The sequence below is a fragment of the Cupressus sempervirens genome, chromosome 4 (assembly GCF_028749045.1).
Source record: "Cupressus sempervirens isolate cs-2001-9-10 chromosome 4, ASM2874904v1, whole genome shotgun sequence".
NCBI classification, from domain to species: Eukaryota; Viridiplantae; Streptophyta; class Pinopsida; order Cupressales; family Cupressaceae; genus Cupressus; species Cupressus sempervirens.
In genome coordinates, this window is record NC_143121.1 from 728,370,995 (window position 1) to 728,388,376 (window position 17,382).

General features: G+C 33.7%; 1 pseudogene; it reads left to right on the forward strand.

Moving 5' to 3' along the window:
* The first annotated feature begins 557 nt into the window (after positions 1 to 557).
* On the forward strand, positions 558 to 2,316 carry LOC149563379 (aluminum-activated malate transporter 14-like; annotated as a pseudogene).
* Positions 2,317 to 17,382: the final 15,066 nt, after the last annotated feature.

Below are 17,382 nucleotides of genomic sequence, written 5' to 3' on the forward strand. Positions count from 1 at the left end.
AGAATTCACAAGTATTATCTCCGTGACAATGAAAATAAAGTAACTCAATCATCTCCCTCTCCCTCTCCGTGACAAGTATTATCTCTGCCATTAGTAAAACAAGAAATGCAAAGGTCGATTCATTCGAGAAGCTGAGTTTTTTCTCTTCCATCTTGTAAGGCAACCGCAAGAAGATATGAACGATTTTCTCGATCCTCAGAATTTATAAGATCTGCTTCCTTACTACAATTGAGCTCATTTATAAGGTGCTCCAAGATTTTAGCCAGGGTGTTCTTCTTTGGAGTTTCTGAGCGCTTGTGTAACTATTCAGACCAAGATTAAATTACATTATAAATCAGGTTGGTTGGATCTCCTCTACTTGAAATTTAAGCTCTTGTATCTGAAATTTGATTGAATCGATTTTGTGTACCATGGCGTCTCATGGTAGCGGCGAATGCAGAACTAACATCAGTACGTTTAATGAAGAAATTAGCTACAAGGAGTCTTGAAACGAGGGATTTCGGAGAAAATTTTGGTTAAATATAAGCAATGTTTTGATGGGGTGGTGTAGAAACATAATGGATGTTGGAAGAGAGGATCCCAGAAGGATTACGCATGCTATAAAAGTTGGATTGGCATTGTCATCGGTTTCGCTGTTATTTCTGTGGGATCGATTATTTCGTAGGGTGGGATTTGGTAACCATGCAATTTGGGCAGTCATGACTGACGTTGTCGTTCTCGAATTCTCTGCGGGTATGAGTTAGTTTAATTTAATTTACCCCTTGTTCGATTGTTTCCCACACAACCATCTTTTTCACCCTAATCGACTAACATTTAGAATGGCTGTTGTTGCTGCTTGAGCAAGGGCTACCATGAAGAAAGGCCTCAACAGAGGAATTGGAACCATGGTGGCTGCATTTCTTGCCTTCCTCATTTGCCACGTGTCAGAGAAGGTAGTGCGAGGAAAGGCGTTTGTAGTGGGATCTTCCCTCTTCATTGTGGGTGAGTTTTTGTGCTCTCTTGGAATCACCTTGTTGCATTCACCAAATCTCAATTAGTACTCCACTACACTCATTTTCCAGGAGTGGCTACCACGTATGCCCGTTTCTTTCATTCCCTCAAGAATAAATTTGACTATGCAGTGCTTATATTCCTGCTCACATTCAGCATGATAACGGTCTCTGGATATCGAGTGGAGAATATATCACGCATGGCATACGAACGCTTCGCCACCATACTCATCGGATGTGGAGTGTGTTTGGTTGTAAGTTTGCTCATCTTCCCCGCCTGGGCTGGCGAGGATCTTCACAATTCCACTGTCAGGAACTTACAAGGCTTGCAGAAATCTCTGCAGGGTAAGAAATTGAGGTTAAAAATCCTTGTTTTGATTGTGATGAAAATGTAACGTTTTCTTCAGCGTAAAATTTGTGTTTTTCGCAATGGGCTGTTACAGGTGAACTACTAGTACGCTTTGATTGGTGTGGCTTGTTATAAATTCGGTAGATTAACTTTTTAAAATATCTGATTAATGTAATGGGCATGATATATTTGATGTTAGGATGCGTGGATGAATATTTCAGCGGATACCGTACTGATGAGAAGGTGGAAGATGAGTCAGAAGATATTATACACAGAGGATACAAGTCTGTGCTGGACTCAAAGGCTACCGACGATTCTTTGGTAAACCGTAAAAATATATAGTTATTAGAAGAAACTAATTAAGTGGTAGCCATGACAACTTTTGACATTAAAGAATGTTAAATGGATCATCTGAAAGCAGTGATTGTACATGTTAATTGCAGGAAGCATTTGCTAGGTGGGAGCCAAGGCACAATCTATTTCGATGTCGGCATCCATGGTAGCAGTATGTGAAAATTGGAGTGAAGCTTCGTTATCTGGCTTATCCTATTGTGGCTTTGCACGGATGCCTTCGATCTGAAATCAAGGTATATTCGTATGCATTTCCTCTTTTGGTATCATTACCTTAAATTTACAAATTATCTTCAATGCATGCACTATAGCTGATGAATTTTTGTTTTGCATACGTTTCAGGCCCCTCATTCCCTTTGTTCACCATTGAAGAAGCCATGCACCAACGTCGCCCACAAAGCAGCCAAATTACTGGCAGAGCTGTCAAGCTGCATTGAACAAATGAGAATATATGACTTTGAGCCAATATTGGAAGAAGTTCAACATGCACTGGAGGATCTTCAAGTTTCCTTGAATTCTCAACCAAAGCTCTTATTCCATTCAACAAGAAGAACGCCGAGTCAGAAAATCGTACTTGAGAATGAAAATAGAGAGGAGGAGGTAAGGTGGGTGACGAGAATAAGATAATGGCATGGAGAAAGTAGTGACGAGAAGAGGTTAATGCTGAGACACGGCGTTGAATTTGGAGAAGCACTTCCATTGGCTACGTTTGTGTGGTTGGTGGTGGAGATCGTAGCGAGGCTTGAGCACGTGGTACATGCCGTGGAAGAGCTCGCGGAAATGGCAATATTCAAGCCTCACAATCCTTCGACGTTGGATCAGGAGGCTTTAATCATAACTAGTTCTGCTTCTCCCCGTAGTTATATCCAGAGACCCAGTCTTGAAAGAACGCCAGAAAGATGTGTACATATCAACAATGTCGACTGATTTTCCCCTTCAATTCACACTCTAATAGAGGAGTCAATTTTTAACATCATACACTAAGGAAAAAATTAAGCTTGTCAAAAACAAAGTCAAATTCTATCGTTGCATTATTAAATTTTATGTATTAATTATTTACGTTAGTCTCATTTTTGTCTCTCTCACAATTGTCATATCATCTTGCTGACACCATGAGCTACTCCTAATCCCAATATTTCTGAGAGGAGCACATATCTTAACTTCACTATGCATGTCTAATCGAATAATATTATAATTATACCAAATAATCAATTTAAAAACAATATACATTATTATTACATTGGTAAATTTTTGTAAACTTTTCAAAGACTAGTTGTTACACCTACTTCCAATCTTGTTTGAGCAGATGTCAAATAACATTTTTAATTTTCACTTCTTTCTAATTTACTAATATCAATCTATAATACCTTCTATTCTTATTTATTATTATAATTATAATCTCATCACATAATTTTATATCATGATTATTCTTTATTTGTTTCTACTAGCTCTATCTACATCTCTATAACTCTTGATATTACCTCTTTGAGACCACTACCTCTTATGGTCCAAATATCAAATATATGTTTATTCATGACAAAAAATATTTCAGATTATAAAATATCGTTCTCTTCTTTCATACGCTTTTCTCTAAATATATCTATATCATTCTTCCTTCAAATATCTGCTTTATATCATCATTGTTTCATGATATGTACTTCTAGATTTCATTTATGATTATATCTAAATATATTTAAAAGTAAATTTAATTATTTTTATATTTATTATTAGTTATTATTTTTGGTTTAAAATAGAGTAAAAGAATCTCAAACCTTTCCTTTTACTTGAAAGTTGGTGTGTAGAGTCCTTGGGCACACTTTTTTAGAACAAACAAAAGGTTTGCAATGCAACTACTGGCACCTACAAACAAGACAATGGAAAACCTTGAATAAATAGTAAATATTCAAGTTTTGAAACCAATTGTTTTAAATGTTATGAATGATTTGAATAGAAAGATTTCTAAGGACCTAGGGATTCATATTTTATAGCTATATAAAGCGTGCACACAAATATTTACATCCGCACATTTGCAAATGTTGAAGTAAGTCATTATTAATGTGTATGCCAACGATTTCATGGGTTCAAAAGAAAAAGGAAGAAGAAGATTTGAAATGTTGAAAAATGTCATAGTTTTTTTTGAAACTTATAAGAAATTGAATAGGTTCCTCCACAAGGAAATTCATAACAAAATGAAAGACATAATTATTATTTTTAATTATAATAATCTCTTTGAGTAAAATATTATTTTTATTTTAATACATTTGTAATTGATTAACGTTTCATGTAAAATAATTTTTTTCTAAGTCTTCAAACCTCATTTTTATAATACTAAATCTTATATTAATTAATTAATTTAAATCTATTGAAGGCTTTATAAATTAGAATTTAATTTTAATACCTAGAATTACATTATTAGGACTTTTTTTAGGGTTATTTTTTATTGGGACAAGGGTTAAAGTAAGGATTTAAGGGTTAGGGTGAGCATTAGGGTTTGACATTTAGGATTAGGATCATGGTTTAACATTCATAACAAGTTATTAGGGTTATACATTTAGGCTTAGGGTTTATCTTAAGATTTAGGATTCAAGGTTAGTCTTTTACATTTTGTATGAGGGTTTAACATTTATGGTTATTATTACATTGAGCGTTATGGTATGGATATGCATAATAGTTAAGATTGGGATTTATATTAAGGTTAGGTTTAATAGTTAGAGCTAGGATTTAGAATTAGGGTTGTATATTTAGACTTGATGATTAGCAATTAGGATTAGGGTTTAACATAAGGATTGGATAATGATTTAATGTTTATCATTTAGGATTATAGTTTAGATTTAGATTTAGGGTGTTGTTTTTCGGATTATGATGTGGTAATTGGGATTAGGATTGGAGTTTATTATTTAGGGAGTAGCATTTAGAACTAGGATTACAATTAAGGCTTATAATTTAAGATTTATTTAGTTATTTATGGAAATAGGATATGATATTACATCATGGTTAGTATTATAGCTACGAGTAGAGTTTGAATTATGATAGAATTTGGGTTGAAGTCCAACATTTAGGATTATGATTCAATAATAAGGGCTAGGATTAGTGTTTGATAATAGTGATTAGAAATTATGATTTAGGATCATAATTTAGGGTGGGATTAGGATTAGGGTTTAGCAAATGGGATTTGGGGTTGGAGAGACTTAGACTTAGGTTAAGGTTAAATATATTATTTTTTGTAAAAAATATTAATCATAAACCTAACTACAATTGAACTATACTACAAATTCTCACCATAAACTTTAATGAAAAATATTAATCCTTATGCTTACATAAATTTTGCCTTTGATTGTAAGCATAATAAAAAATCATAACCCTAATTTATTTAATATTCTCACTACAATTATTGTTTGGGTGTTTGAGATTGGAGTTAAAATTCAGGGTTTTGTATTTAGATCATAGTATGCATTATGGCTCTAATTAGGGACACATAATAGTAAATTTTAGTGTCAAGGTTAGTGTTTATAATTATGATCAATACTTAGATTTTACCATTAGGATTATAGTTAGAATTATTTTTAGGTTTACTATATTTAATAAAATTAAAATAGATGAGAACACTATCCACCTCATGTATACAATTATGTAACATGTCTTATTTTTTTTCTCTATAATGACATTGTGCATAAGTTAAATTTTGTGCAAGTTTTTATTTTTGATATTTTCCTTAAATTTGGACTTACTTATTAGAGTTTAATTCCACTACACTTCCCTCACACATGTTTATAAACTTCCTCCAATTAATCACTAAGTTGTGTTAAAATTAAATTAAATTTTATCTACTTCAAAAAATTGTAGAACATATATATTATCCTTTTACTTATTTTTAATATTTATCCTAGAAATAATGAAAATGATTAATATGTATTTTTAACTATCATATATTATTGAGGACTTTTTTTTAAAAATAATTAGATATCTAAATCATGCGCTGTCTACTCTAAATACTTATTTGAAGTACTTTGTTACCAATTTTAGGGACCACCTCAAATTGGTAGAGCTATATAGTTGTCAACTGAATGAAAAGTACATGTTTTACTTTCAAAAATTTACCAAAAATTGATAAAGTTATACTCATTCTTACTTTTGATCTAATTTCTTCAATAATAAGATAAAGGATAAACTACATACATGGCATAAAAAACTTGATGTACAACATCAAAATAATGATTACTATCAATCATGTAAGAATATTAAATTTGAAACCAAGCCATGTAATCTCATGAGTGAATAAAAAAATAAATAGTGACAAGTTACAATGCTTATCATATACAAAAAAACATCTTGTTGATAACAAAGAATTAACAAAATGATATTGTTTCACGTGAAGGACTAGTCCAATGCACCAAAATTAATGTTGCTAGTTTTTTCTTTATTTTTCTCAAAAGCACTGATAAGAGGATCTACACCTTGAGGAGGGTAACTGGTAGTCTCCCAACTTGGGCCTACCTTGTCCCACTTCAGTTGGATGGCCCCATTCACTTTCTAGATATCAATGACTCTCTTTAGTGAGCTATCTTAAAGCTTCACATTCTTCCTAATTTAGCATGTTTGAATAATTTTCAAAAGAATGGACTAGTTGTATACCATCCTTATATACAATCATTATTCCCTCATTAATCTAGATCATGAAGTGGTCCTTGAGGAACTCTACAACCATAGATACTTGTGACATGATATTGAAGAAGGTGAGTTTAAGCATAAACCTAGTAAGTTCCCTCTTGATATTTTGGAAGACTTCATCATTCCTCTTTTTTTGAAGGTACAAAATCACTTCAGTAGATAGAAAAAACTAGAACTGATTAAGCACATTGTCAAATTTATCTACATGACTAGCAAAGACTAGTAAATGGAGTCAACAAAAGGTAAATCGTGCATGAAAGCTTTTAAAAGAAGGGAAGCAGAACATTTTTACTTTAGAGCATTCAAGATTTGATGGATTTATTTTAAGCCCCAAAATGGAAGTGTTTTCACATAATGTTCATTTTCATTTTAAATGAAGTGTCCATCGCACTGGTTTAGTTTTTAATACTTGCCATTCAAGAGTGGATTTTCTTAATTAAACTATCCAAACATTCCAATGAAAAACATTATAATATTTAGACATGCATTCCATGAAAAAGCAAGAATAGTTCATTTTTAAGCTTTTAAACATGGGTTTTCAAGCAATCATTATAAGAAACTTGCAAAAACCTATTAGTATTTTGCTCCCACAAATACTTGCAACAAAAAAAGATTATAGGTTTGCCACTAGTTTGTCAATCCAGAAAACTCATGGGTTTAAACTACGATCCCACAATGCAAGATCGAAGCTAAAAGGTATCGGGATTGCAGTGAAAAAAATTGGTGAAACTACGAAAAAATGGGTCGTGAGAAGAAAGTAACAGGGCAATCTTGCAAAACGATGATCACATGGGTTTATGGGGACACTTTCCCACTGACAAATTTATCTGTGGGTTCGATAGTGGAGGGGAAAAAGTGGGGTACAATGATTTAATAAATAGGTGAAACATTCATGTAGGTTTTTACAGCGATCCTGCTGGTAAAAATTAGCATTCCCATGGGAATAGAGTCAGCGGGTATGACAACTCGGATGTTTTTAATGGCATGTAGTGGTGGGGTTTGGGGAGAAGGGTGATTTCTCCTTCACAAGGTTGTGTTCTCGTGGGTTGAGGATCACGATCTCACAAATATGAGTTTACAATTTTGTGGTTACGGGATTGCGAACCAAGGGTTCTAAAATGTTGGTGAAACTAAAATTTGATTTTATGGCTGGGAGCATAATTCTTGGCAAGGGACTTTGGTGCCTTCAAATTTTTTTAGAAGAACACCTACATGCATAAAAGACACAAAATGTTAGTTTGGTTAGTTGAAACATGAATAAACAAAAGTGTGATTATAGTGACCCGAATGCGGACTCCCACTGGGTGTGCCAAAATGTATCACCTAATCTAGTACTATAATATTGAATACTAACTAGTAAAAGCATTCACAAAAGTAAATAAGTAAAAACTTATAATAAGACGAGGTTACCACCAAAAGGAAGGCAAACCAAGAATGGTAAGCTCCTTGGGTGTAACCTATTATGACGTAGATATGTCCCTGATGGATAGGGGATGTATGCTGATGATGTACTCAAGCTTCCAATGGGTGGGGGTTTTTACCAAGTGTGTAGATGGGTGAGAGTTTCAAAATTGGAGGTGTGTATGTATTTCAGCATTATGATGGTGTAAAATGGCTATGATGTAGTAGTCAGTGGGGCATTATAAGTTTTCATAAAAGTGGATTGATAGATTGTGAGAGGGAAGGGCTTTATTTATAGGCTAAGGGGTAGTGAAATGGAGGGTCAAGATGCAAGGATGGAAGAATGGTGAGGAAGGGCTATGATGCTTTCAAAGGGAAGCACATGGATTGTGCTTGTTTAGAGCCAATAGGGAAGTGACACTTGTCACAAGGAGGATCAATATGAGGGGATGGGATAATGGTTGGTCAAAGGGAGTAATGAGGGAGGATGAGTGTGTAAGAGGGATGTAAGAGGTATTTAATGGCATGCAAGAGGTATTAATGGTATGTAAGAGCCATAAATGCTCTTGGATAGGGATGGAAGAGGATAAGGGAGACTTTTTGACTTTAGCTTGGGTTAGCAAGTTTCAACCCTTTGCTTAAAGTTGTGCACATGTTTAGGAGGGGAATTAAACTTAGTTTAGAAAGGGGATTAGGGGGCAAGTGGCTTAGCTTTGATGGGATGGGTTAGTTAGGTGGCCAAGTAAGGTTAGTATGGGTGGATGAGTTGGATTAGGGGTAAAGGTTGGGTTTAGGGATATTTTTAGGGGTTTGGATAATTTATTTAATAATATGGGGGATGTGGGATTAAATTAAATAGGTTTGAGGATTTATTTAATTTAATAGAGGAATATGGATTTAATTGATAGATTGATTTTGTGTTATCATTTGATTTTATCAATTGGACTATAGTCAATTAAATAAATAAATTAACTAGGGGATGATGATTAATTAATTAAATAATAAATATTTAATTAGTAATGTCCTAGGAGACTACTAAATAAGATTACCTAGTGATGTAAATAGATTTAGGTGTCTAAAAAATTTACTTTTGAATTGGGGATGGATCCTATGAATTTTCTAGGAAAGTTGATGCATAACCCAAACGATATTTCTCACACAAACTTGACTCAAGCATTTTTTGCGCAAAAAAATTGGGGAAGAAGCAAGAGCAATGAATACTGAAAAATCCCTCAGCTTGAAACCCGACATCATACTATACTCATATTTGAATGAAAAATTATTGCACCTGTGAAAAAGGACTTAGGGATTTTTATGACCACAGTGAGACCAGAAACATTAAAAAGTTTTGACTGCTGGGAAAACAAAGGGGCCTTAAACATGACAATCGACCCTTCATTAATTGATTTCAAAAAGTAACTCAAAATTATAACGTGGTAAAGGTTTTCAAGAGTTTCACCTAGGGTTTTATACTTAGGAAACTTTAATGGACATGGAAACAAGTAGAAATCCCACCCTATCAACAAAGTTTGAGCATTTTATGATACAAATATTAGATTTTGCACTTTACTAGAATAAGGGCTAACACCCACAACTACTATTTCACCCTTTTAAATAATTTAGGTTTAAGAAATGAGTTTTCTTTCCTTTTTGTTAGCTCTTCTCTCTCACTCATAGTATCAAGGCTCATAGAGAGAATCCACATAAACCCATTTTGCGCCAAGGTTTAATGGTTTTAATTTATGATTACATAGTGGAAAAAAGTGAAATTAAACCTTGCGAGGTCCTTGGTGTTTAATAAGGATAAAAGCTAGAAATTTCCTTCTAGAAATAAAGGTAAGGGAAAAGGAATTATGGAAGAGTTGGGTGATATTAAGAGTGAAATGAGTAAGAGGAAGAAGAAAAATATCGGTTAAAAGGATAGAAAAATAGAGTTAGAAGGTGAAGTGAGGAGGATGGAAAGATATTGAAGATGGTGGATGATGGGGATAGTGAGTATTTTGGTGGTTCGATGGACAAAATATACAAGCCTCTCAATAATTGTCCTTCCCCTATTTCATCCCATTCTCATGACAACCAAGGCCTTCGTCAGAATGACATGAAAAAGGAGGAAAAAGTGATTAATCAAGAGGAGGATGATGAGGATTTTGATAAAGAGACTCTCCATCTTGAAAATTTTGTGGATAATGTGAATCATGATGTGCACAGTTCACTGAATGCCTCAACCCAAAAAGGGGATCAATAAAGATGTTGAAAGTCAAAGAAAGAATTCCAACAGAAAGAACATTCCTATAACTAATATGGTGGACACGGACCAGAAATTAAAGAATCCACTTGTTCTAGAATTAGAGGACCCAAAGTGTTGAAATATATTTGACCAATATAACTTTTGGGGGGGTGGGTGTTGAATTAGTATTTTGTGTGACAGAAGGCAAGCCGCTTGCTCATATTGTATCCCAAGAAGGAGTGATGATTTATCTAGGCAGAGTTAAAGTCATTCAACAATTAAGTCTTTCATTGAGTAAAACTAGAGCAAAGTCCTTCTTTGGTCAAGTAAATTTCTTGAGGAGATTTATGCCTGACTTCTCTAAAATAATTAAATGTATAGTTGGTATGATAAAATAAAATACAACTTTAAAATGGAATGATGTTGGGAAAAGACTTTTGAAGATATCAAGAGTTCCATAGCCAAAGCCCATGTTCTTGTCCATCCTAACTACACTAAAGAATCCATTATTTACTGTTATTCCTTAGAACATACTATGTCAACTATATTGATGAAAGAGAATAAAGAAAGAATACAAGCTCAAATTGCTTTCATGAGTATACCATTGAAGAATCAAGAATTGATATACTCATAGATGGAAAAACATGTATATGCAATGGTGAGAGCCCTTAAATTTTTTAGGTTTTATGTGCTACATTCTCATTCAATAATATATGTGCCAGATCCTACAACAAAAAGTATTCTGATGGAACAAGAGGTTGGTTGTAATAATAGAGGAGTATGGATAGAAAAAGTCAAAGAATATGATATAGAAATTAAGCCAACAAAACTTGTAGGAAGTAATACAATTTGTAAAGCCTTGGTAGAGGATCAACAATTCAAAGAAGAAGATATTCCAAAAGTTCTAATGGTAAGCCTTTAGGATCCTTGGTTCTCAAACATTACTTATTTTATGATATATGGTGAATTCCTTGATGGATTGATTACTAAGAAAAGAAGGGTTCTAAAAACAAAAATCTTGAAGTATGTGATTCATGATGATGTCTTGTACAAAAAAGCAATTGATGGAACATTTTTGAGATGTGTGGATAAAGAGAAATAGGTAAAATTGTTGACATCTTTTCATAATGAAGCATGTGGAGGACACTTTTATTCTACTGTTACTGCATTTAAAATTTTGAGGTGAGGTTATTATTGGCCTTACATGTATAAAGATGCATATAAGTGGGTGGTTACTTGTGAGAAATGCAAGATGTTTTCTGGTAAACCTCAACTTGCTATTCTACCTCTTAGGCCAATGGTAGTTGAAGCCCCTTTCAATGAATGGGGTTTATATTTTATAGGTCCACTTAATCCTCCTTCTAGTCAAGGACACTCTTACGTGCTAATTGCCACAAATTATTTTAGTAAATGGGTTGAAGTAAAGCCAATGAAGAAGAATTCATCAGAAGTACTATGTGAATTCCTTAAAGAGCATATATTTATTAGGTTTAGGCTTTCTATAAAATTGATAATGGATAATACATCTAATTTTTCCTCTTTATAAATTATTGGATTTTGCTATGATAATGGTATTCAAGTTGGACATTCCTTTGACTATTTTTATTAAGGAAATGGGCATGGTGAGTTTGGTAATAAGAATCTGATTAATATTTTAAAGAAATTGGTCTCAAATAATGAAAAAATGGGCATAATAAGATTCATGATGCTTTATGGGTTGATAGGACCACACCTAAAAGGGCAATTGGTACCTAAAATGGCTATTGGTATTTCACCTTTTCAGTTAGTCTATGGAGTGGAAGCTAATTTGCCACTACCCTTAGAGCTTTCTACATGTAAACTAAAGACTATGATTAAAGAGGATGATTTAAAAGATGGATTAGAGAAGATGATCTTGTAACTTAGCAAACTGCAAGAGGAAAGAGAAGAGATGGTTGATAAAATCACTGAACACTAGGGAAGAATCAAAAGTCTATTTGATAGAAGAACAAGGCCTAGAAAATTTATGAAAGGTGATTTGGGGTTGCTATGGGATAAGAGACATGAGCCAAGAGGTATGCACTCGAAGTTTTAGTCTTTGTGGAAAGGGCCATTTTAGATCATTTAAGTGAATCAGAATAATTCTTTCAAATTGGAATATCCCACTGGAGATACCCTACTATGTTCCTATAATGAGAAGGATTTGAAGTTGTATCAAATGCAAAATTGGAAGTAGATAACCCTTGCATAGTAGTTAGATAGGTAGGTAACATGCAGTTTGCTTTAGCTTAGTTGCTTGCTTTCTTAGGTAGTTTGTTGTTGCTTTCCTAGTTTAGTTTTTTTTTTTTTTTTTTTTTTTTGTTCTGTTTTTAAGTTGTCACCTTTTGTGCAGAACCAAAGATTGTTGGATTTCTTTCAACCATTATCATGCTTAAATACCCATCCAGAGTCAGCTGTTGCCCAAGTTTCAGTTCATATCTTTTTGTTTCAGTGTTTTGTAGTCAAATCAAGTATCAATGTTTCAAGTCTAGGTCTATATTTCCCATAGGATTATCTATCTTCTCATCATTCCTTCAAATGAGCTAACCTAATGCTGAGAATAATATGAACAATGCATCAATTCAAAGCTAGGTGATTAGGGTTTGAGAGGTTTTATGTGTCATCTCGATGAGAAGAAGGTCTAGACCTTCTATTGATTTTTTCCAACCATGATCAACAAAAAGATTCAACATTATGTTATGGTTTCCATGAAAGACATTGCAGATAAGAAAGATCAGTGAGCAGAAGAAGTAGTTCATGCAGAAGAAAAGATTCAGAACCCTCCTAGAGTCAAAATATGAAGATAAGAAAATATGCATCATCGATTTAGTACATGAACGGTTCATATGCAATCATAATAAGCTACATGGTGGAGAAAATTCAAAGGAATGAAAGAATGCACACTATTGGCCAGTTGACAAGTCAAATGGTTTAGAAGATCAAATCCAGATCATTGATAAAGACCAGATCAATGGATGAAGTTTTAATGATGGAAATATGAGTATTCAATGATGCATCTTATTCATTGTCAGATCAAAAGAACATCTACACTCGTCACTATATCATTATGAAAAGATGAACATGCTTTAATCATTACAAAAAAGTGACAAAAAGACATGTGTCCTATGGGCCATTACATTTCACGAATCAAAACTAGGTCAATGTTAAATCCTCCAAGTAATAAAATAGTTGCAACTATTCACCATGGTGTACCTAGTTGGAAAGTGGACCCGCATCATAAAGAAAATAGAGAATTAATATATTTTATTTTTGCCATCAGATCAAAAGAGAGATCAACGCTCATTGTTATGTCACTATAAAAAGTTACAAGGAAAATAATCATAGTGACAGAATGATTAAAAAATACGTGTACACGGAGGGACTCATGGATGAAGTTTTAAAGAAAATTTATAATGTTTTAATCATGATCGTTAATTTAAGATCGATGGTTAGTGTTCAAAAATGCAATGACCATTGGAATATGAAATACACAGGTTTGGCGCAAAATAGTAGACTATGAAGAATTAACAATTTTCTACAAGTTTTTCTGATAAGTCAGCCTGAAAGGTGACACAACTTTGTAATTTCACCCTCTAACTCCAAGTCTAGAGAAAGTGAGGAGAAAGGGAAACATGCGAGGAAAAAATAGAAAACTAGGAGGTTCCAGTGCATCAACGATGATGAGAAGGAAAATTCTACTAAGTCCCCACTGATGACGGAGGAAGTTTAGTCATTATAAAGGTATATCTCATGTTTCAACTAGTTTCAGTTTGGACAATCTGGATCTCACAGGTTGTCCAGCCTAGCCACCCATATAAAAAGCTGTGAGATCTAGCTACTCCAAACTGAAACTAGCCAAAACATGGGATATATCTTTATCTTGAGAAACTTCTTGCATCTTTAGGGGGCATTTAGTAACATTTTCGTCCTCCTCATTATCGATGTACTAGAACCTTCTAGCTTTTTTGGTTTTTTCCTTGCATGTTTCTCTTTCTCCTCACTTACTTTAGACTTAATTAATTCCATCCTAACCACCCCTAGTTAATTAATTCCATCCTAACCTCACCTACATCCACACCCTGAAATGTCTAAAATAACATAATTGAAAGTTCTAGTATTACATCAGAGAAATGTGGACATGTGGAAGAAAAGCAAGATGAAATAAAAGATAGCCTGGAAGAGATAGACTGGGATTTTGTGTCTAAGGGGATTGGAAAAAAAGGAACCCATGATGCTAAGTAGGAGCAAAAATCTAGGAGGAACATCTATATTAAGGAACAACATGGTATACTCCAAGATACTGCAAAAGCCTTCTCAGATATAAACACCCATGTTTTGGCTACACTTACTATGGGCATGGAAAATCTCATGAGAAAGGATGATAACCTAGGCACAAATGATAACTCATCCATGACATCTACTTCCCCTCTCAAGAGGCCTAAGGAGGACCCCCTTATTTCCCCTCCCCCTAAGAAACCCCCTGTCCAACCCTTGACCCCTTTTACTTGTCCCATGCACCCCCTTGTTCAAGACCCCAACCCACCCACCAATTTGGATCAAAGTACTTTCAAATAGGTCGAAGCTAAATTGAGGACATTGTGGACCAAGATGAAAAAGCAAAAGAACCTGCTAATTTATTTGAATATGAGGTTCACCACTTTGGTTGATTTTTTTTGTAAAGTTTATGCATTTTGCAGTAACCATTCTTTAGCTTCTTCAGTCAGGGAAATGGGAGGTAAGGTGGAGGAAGATGAGGAAAGCACCTAAAGACTCTATAGGTTCCAATTAAATGACATGTTGAATGTGCAGCAAGGGAAACCAACCCCCTGATGAGAAGAAAGAATGACTACTTGGCCTCATTTTGTGTTAATTTTTAAATATTGTTATGATGGTTAAACTTTGATCTTGTGTGGCCAATATGGAAAATTTTTATATGAACTTTAATGTTGGTAGCCTAATTAGTTTTCTTGTTGGTAACTTGTATGACACTATAGACTATAATGGTTTTGATAGTAGATTGAAAAATTCTTGTAGGTACTTATTTTTTATGATAATGGGTAGCTAATTTGTTGTTTATGATTTGGGTCAGTGAGCTATCTGTCAGGTGATAGTCTTTCCTTCACTATGGTTGTTCTCACTGGGCTAGTCACCCATTTTGGACTGCTAGTGTTATACATAATAAATGTGACATCAAATATGAAACTCCTTTAGCCACATAATAATATTTGATGGAAAAGGGATGATTGCCTTCTTAGGCATAATAAATCATATAACGCTTTAAAATTAATCGCATGAAGTGGGACTATATTATCTTGGATTGTTAAGAATATATTGAACTATTATTTAGATTAATTTAGACTAAAGTAATTCTTTTAAGATTTAAACTGAAAATTTATTTTAATTATGTATTTATATTTTTATAAAATATTAATAAAAAAATTCAAATACAATATCTCGAAGTAGTACAAAAACAATCAAAATCTATGATCTAGCTATCGGTTGCGTATATTATTTATAGATTTAATTTTGTAAGGTTTTTGCACAAACTATCTCATCCAATATTAGAAATGAGAAATATGACAAGACAAATGACTGATCATGAAATTTGATATTGAACACCTAGGAAAAAACTCATCCAATAAAATCTAAAAGTAATAGATATTACTCTTTAAAGATTCTTGTAATCAAGAATCTATCACTTGATAATTATTAAATCTAAAGTCCCTTACTTGATCCCACTTTATAAGCCATTCTTGGCTTACATGGTAGAATAAAGTCTATTATCCATCATACATAAAGTAAGAAAAAAGAGAAAGAAATCATACAATTTCATCCAAATTTCGAAAAGAACAATCCATAGAATGAAATTTAAAATTTAAAATTAATATATATTCTTATTTAGAAAAAATGATAATATAAAATCTCCCTATAATAACTTTCAACGAAAGATGTTTAAATTTTATAAGACTATATATTTGCATATAAAATAATTTTTTATAATAGCCTTTTCTATTAATAATTAATAATCTAGGAATACAATTCACCAAAAAAGAACCGGAGATACAAGATCACCCACCCAGAATTCACAAGTATTATCTCCGTGACAATGAAAATAAAGTAACTCAATCATCTCCCTCTCCCTCTCTATGACAAGTATTATCTCTGCCATTAGTAAAACAAGAAATGCAAAGGCCGATTCATTCGAGAAGCCGAGTTTTTTCTCTTCCATCTTGTAAGGCAACCGCAACAAGAAATGAACGGTTTTCTCGATCCTCAGAATTTATAAGATCTGCTTCCTTACTACAATTGAGCTCATTTATAAGGTGCTCCAAGATTTTAGGAGGAACTTCTATATTAAAGAACAACATGGTATACTCCAAGATACTGCAAAAGCCTTCTCAGATATAAACACCCATGTTTTGGCTACACTTAGTATGGGCATGGAAAATCTCATGAGAAAGGATGATAACCTAGGCACAAATGATAACTCATCCATGACATCTACTTCCCCTCTCAAGAGGCCTAAGGAGGACGCCCTTATTTCCCCTCCCCCTAAGAAACCCCCTGTCCAACCCTTGACCCCTTTTACTTGTCCCATGCACCCCCTTGTTCAAGACCCCAACCCACCCACCAATTTGGATCAAATTACTTTCAAATAGGTTGAAGCTAAATTGAAGACATTGTGGACCAAGATGAAAAAGAAAAAGAACCTGCTAATTTATTTGAATATGAGGTTCACCACTTTGGTCGATTTTTTTTGTAAAGTTTATGCATTTTGTAGTAACCATTCTTTAGCTTCTTCAATCAAGGAAGATGGGAGGTAAGGTGGAGGAAGATGAGGAAAGCACCTATAGACTCTATAGGTTCCAATTAAATGACATGTTGAATGTGTAGCAAGGGAAACCAACCCCCTGATGAGAAGAAAGAACGACTACTTGGCCTCATTTTGTGCTAATTTTTAAATATTGTTATGATGGTTAAACTTTGATCTTGTGTGGCCAATATGGAAACTTTTTATATGAACTTTAATGTTGGTAGCCTAATTAGTTTTCTTGTTGGTAACTTGTATGACACTATAGACTATAATGGTTTGATAGTAGATTGACAAATTCTTGTAGGTACTTATTTTTTATGATAATGGGCAGCTAATTTGTTGTTTATGATTTGGGTCAGTGAGCTATCTGTCAGGTGATAGTGTTTCCTTCACTATGGTTGTTCTCACTTGGCTAGTCGCCCATTTTGGACTGCTAGTGTTATACATAATAAATGTGACATCAAATATGAAACTCCTTTAGCCACATAATAATATTTGATGGTAAGGGGATGATTGCCTTCTTAGGCATAATAAATCATATAACGCCTTAAAATTAATCGCATGA